This window comes from Daphnia pulex, chromosome 8, assembly GCF_021134715.1.
Source record: "Daphnia pulex isolate KAP4 chromosome 8, ASM2113471v1".
NCBI lineage: Eukaryota > Metazoa > Arthropoda > Branchiopoda > Diplostraca > Daphniidae > Daphnia > Daphnia pulex.
This window is the reverse complement of record NC_060024.1, coordinates 5,025,224-5,030,320: the sequence shown is the minus strand read 5'-3', so window position 1 is coordinate 5,030,320 and position 5,097 is coordinate 5,025,224. Positions and strand designations below refer to the sequence as shown.

Genomic DNA, 5,097 nt, shown 5'->3' with positions numbered 1-5,097 from the left:
GAAAAAACATACAACTTGGAACATAGATTTAGATACAAGCACTATGGATATTTAAACACTTTTGAATAGAGATTGTGATGCGAGACGTCATGGGAATAAACACAGTTTGTTGTAAATGCAGAGTATACGACTCCAGAGTCAGACATTTCAAAAATTATACTATATTACGGGGATTAACATAGGAGATGCCATTCCATTTGTAGCTTGTAACTATAGATAACGGCTCACAATCTTGGATTTTATTAAATTAAAACAAAGCACGAAGGGGTGGTTTTTCTTCATGTAGTTCAAAAGCATGAAAATGTTTATCAAATAATGAATTGAAATGAGACACAATAAAAGCAATCTCGTCATTTTGAACAACTATTTTTTGGATTTTTCCAAACTCGGGATAACGAGAAATGGTTTCGAAGCTTTTTTTGGTACAATAGTAGAATTTGTCCGATACATCCAGCCATTAACTAATACCCAAGAAGGGGGAAGAACTGGGTGAATTGGTTTTACAAATTATTCTACTAGTGGGAATTTTTCTACTGCATTCAGGCTACTTAACACGAATAAATGGGGGCCAACCTCAACTAAATGTTTTTTAAATCCGTCATCGCTTTGCATATTTTCACAAAAGATACTTTGAAGGTGTTGAGCGATAGATTTAGAAATATTAGTAAAATTGAAATTCAATTGAGCTTTACGTTTTACAATGTTGTGAAAAGCCTCATATCTCATACACCAATAGCGAATAGGAGAGCCATGCATTTTTATGATGTTGGGATAGTGAATCATATGATGAAACTTGTTAATTGGATTCGTCCGGAAAAAGTCGGTTAAAATCAAAGTAAAAGTAGTCAATCATCTCACGTAACTGGGAAATATGAACGGGAGACAGAACTGGAGAGAAAATTATGTCCATAATATCTATAACGACAAAACTAATGAAAAGTAGGGATCTTTTCTAGGGATTAAGTCACCGAAAATATGTGGGAAATTTTTTATCAAACACCATGCCTGAGCGGCACGTTGTTTTATATTATAGTTGCCTTGTTCTCGTAAATTTTCTTGAGTAAATCTTGGTGATGGCTTGTTCGAGGAGTCAGAACTTCCATATGAATACATCCGAATTATGTCATTTAAAACTTAAGCAGAAATTCCATATTCTTTAACATTCAGTACAAAGTAACTTAATACTAACTTTAAAATGAAGGGGACAACGCCCTCAAGAAAATCGTGCATTGCGTCAAGCACAGGATGCAACAAAAAATTAAAAAAGCGACTTTTATTTAAGGCGCAATTTCTTTTTAAACTCGTATTGGAATCCCCTTGATTCATGTGTTCTGCAATTCGAACCCCAACATCGTAGTTTTCTGGAGTTCGTAATTCCAAATTGTCTGCATTACTGTGTGATCGAATATCAATGTTCCTGATAAGACAAATTCGGCAAAACCGATCGCAGGATGGCGACATCAACCCTCCCAACTCATGAGCACCCTTAGTGTCTGCGCAAAAACTTACTATTGTTCCCCTGATCCTGAAACCAGGGCGACACACGAAAATTGCGGGGATGGTCTAGAGGTCGTACGCGTTGCTGACCACTAGTGCCCGGCCCTTCATCATCCGTCTCGGCATCTTCTTCGTGCTTTTTTGGAAAGAAAAACAAATTTCTTTTACATAAATTATGACATAAAAAATGTTACACAATGTCGCAAAGGGAATACACACCATATTACTAAGTAACTAATTATTAGCCTACTTTTAAATTTTTAACATCGTACCATTATCACCATCCAGTATTCTATTTCCTTCTCCCGTCCGCAATTGTTCTTGAATATTTGTTTGTTCTTGTTGTTTCAAAAACTAGTTGTAGACAGCATCCGTAATCTTCTTTTTAAAATTTGGATCTATGAACCAAATGCACACCAAAGTATTTTTATCTTTTATTTTTAACTTTAACCTATTTGAATTATCTGCATTAAGTCGCCAATTTTCTTGTTCTGACACTTTAAGAAAACTATTTCCACCACAGGTCAATATAAATTTAACTACAACCTTTTCTTTTGCAATTAATTCATTCATGCCTGTTTATAAACCAAAACCTTCTCTGCATTAATGTGGGAATTGAATTAAACGTTTTCCTATATAAAAGTCCTGCGCAGGATTTATCATACCGTACCCTTTCAGAGCTAAACAAATTCTAACATGGAGAATATAATACGCGTGTAATTTTTAGTCTCTTTGTTGGCCTAAACGTTCCAAACCCTTCCCTCTCAACAAAAATAATGTCCTTCTATCCTTTTTGCTTGTTCTGTTGTTTCCTAATATAGGAAAAATTATCTTAAAATAATCAAAAACTAAATTGATAGCTGAATTGTATATATTTTTCGTTCCATTATCCGCAACGAAATGTTTCTAAAATAAAATTTAACTTCTTCTTTAGTTATACTTTTACATTTATAGTAGCATTTAATGTATTTATTTGAATTTTTTTGCATAATTTCATATTTCCGCTTTTATATCGACTTCGTCTGCTTGGCAGTAAAAATTTCTTGTAGAACAGCAATCCAAGCTGAAATTTTAGCAACTTGATACGACCCTTATCCTGGTGGGACAAATAGATAACTACCTCTTGACAAGAAAGTTTTAAAATATAGGTACTTTATTGTTGGTGGTAGGACTTCATTGAGCTTTCAGTGCAAACATTACTACTGCAAGCAAAACACGATTCTAAACAAATATAATTAAACTTAAGGAGGGGATAACGAGCTGAGGTGTGTGTGTTTTTTTGGCCATTTTACTTTTACTAGGCATGTTTTAGTCTACCGTGTATCTATCTTTGCGTCCGTTTGCTTAGCTCTAGGCCCTAGGATTTTCTTAGACCTTAGAGCTTAACGCATAGAGTCAAGTTGGTCTTGGGTCTCCTCCTCCTCCTTTCTCCTGTCGGAGGTGAGAGTGAGTCGATTTCAGCGACTCTATTGTCTTCACGCCCATTCTCAATCACCATACTTATCTACGCAGCTAAGCCGTAAATTTTCTCACTGCATCTGTGTGCATCGATGGCCGTCGATTGGCGGCCTAAAAGGTACAACCAAACCTAATTGGCTTCTATATGCCAAGCAGAGCTCGCGTATGCGACGCTCAACCAGTGTGGTGTAAATAGGTCCAGGTTCTCGCTGTACTAATGTTCCTTACTCATTTATTTCAGTCGTGAATTAACAGAATGGACTAGAAATGCTTGTTCCGGCGAAATTCTGTCTTTGAGCCGATTTATTGCAATCTGGCAACGTCCTCGCCTTTATTTCTCGCTGTCACTATATTTTCCTATTAGTCGTCTGCTTCTTGCACGTTTTGAAGTCGAGTGTGACATTCTGTTCTCGAAGATCACCGTTACTTGTCTTTCTTTCTGTGATTTCTGTTCGGTCTTTGTCTCACAAGGTTAGTCCAACGTGTTGTGTTGTATGTATATATTATTTATTAATTTCGTGTCATTGTCTTATCGCAGTTCACCCTGGAACTATTCTGCCTTGCCTTATTTCTGTGGTCAAATAGCCTGTGAGCCATTTTCTTCTATTTTCTGCTTCGCAGGTATTGCCCTATTCTGTTTATTATGTTATTCTTATTTCCTAAAATCTGTCTTTGCCTTTCAGGCACCATCGCTAATACCATTGCTACGTCAACATCGTTATCTCTCATAGTCATACTGCCATTCTGGCAGACAAATCTTTACTCGCAATACATTGAAGAGAAAACCCACTGCCGGCCTATGCTGAAATTTAGCTTCTGAACAATGCTAGTTGTTATTCTCAACCTGTCTTATGAACATGCGTTTATTTGCTATCTTCAATCGAGCTAATAGTTAAGTTCTGTTTTTATCTTTTTTATTTTCAGTCCACGATTCCTCGGCCATAAATACTATTAGAAGAACTCCTTCGCCACCTGATTCAACCGAGAATGCTTTGGATGGTCCTGTACTGCAAAATGTGAAGGTTGAACTCCTGGCGTTGCTTGAACTTGTAATAAACATCATCGTTGACTTCAGGTTGGAATGATGGAATGATGGAATCACCGCAAATTTTTTCTCGTGTTTAGTAGCATTGGGACATATGGGATTGTTGATGTATCTCTTTGTTTTTCAATATCGGCGAAGAAAAGAACGCAAAGCTTTTCAAAATTAGTTCCTATGTTGTATATGTTGTCGGTTATGTTCATTTTTGGTTGAAACTGTTAAAGGAAGGTTTTGCTACAAAGTGTTCGATTTTTTAAATAATTTTAGTCAGTAAATCTTAATATTTCATGTCAATCCTCTTTTTAAATTGAAAACAACTGCTTCAAAATTTGAATACAGATTTGATTAAAGACCATACTGTTCATGTTTGATATTGGGTAGAGGAGACGGAGAATTTTGGTTTGTTAATTTGTCTTCCGAGGTGTGTGTTTTTTGGCCATTTTACTTTTACTAGACATGTTTTAGTCTACCGTGTCGATCTCTGCGTCCGTTTGCTTTTAGCTCCAGGCCATATGATCTTCTTAGGCCTTAGAGCTTAGCGCGTAGAGTTCAGTTGATCTTGAGTCTCCTCCCCCTCCTTTTTCCCCGTCGGCCAGGTGAGAGTGAGTCAATCTTAGCGACTATATTGTCTTCATGCCCATTCTCAATTACCCTCTCTCTCTACGCAGCTAAGCCACAGATTTTCCCACTGCAACTGTGGGCATCGATGGCCGTCGGTTGGGGGCCTCGAAGGAGCAACCAAACCGAATTGCCTCCTATAAGCCAAACAGAACTCGCGTATGCAACGCTCGACAAGTGTGGTGTAAAAAGGCCCAGCTAGGTTCTCGCTGTAATAATGTTCCTTACTCATTTATCTCTGTCGTGAAGTATTTTATTCTCGTGTTTAGCTCATGCACTGATGTTCCTGCATGATACCTTATACTGATTTCTCATGATAGACTTATATGTAGACTTATACTTTATACTGTATTTCATTCCCAAAAGTAGTTTTCAATCAGGTCATCGCATCGTAATAGAGGAACTAACCCTCCCCTCCCTCCTCCACAAAATAAAATAAAAAAATAAAGTCAAATCAATGTTAAAAGGAAAAAATGCAGTCA

General features: G+C 37.0%; 1 long non-coding RNA gene across 1 annotated transcript; it reads left to right on the top strand.

The window, feature by feature from the left end:
• The first annotated feature begins 3,231 nt into the window (after positions 1-3,231).
• On the top strand, positions 3,232-4,324 carry LOC124199355. Its single transcript, XR_006876793.1, has 3 exons — positions 3,232-3,426; positions 3,494-3,576; positions 3,639-4,324. It is a non-coding gene; the product is annotated as an uncharacterized LOC124199355 (long non-coding RNA).
• The last annotated feature ends 773 nt before the right edge of the window (positions 4,325-5,097 follow it).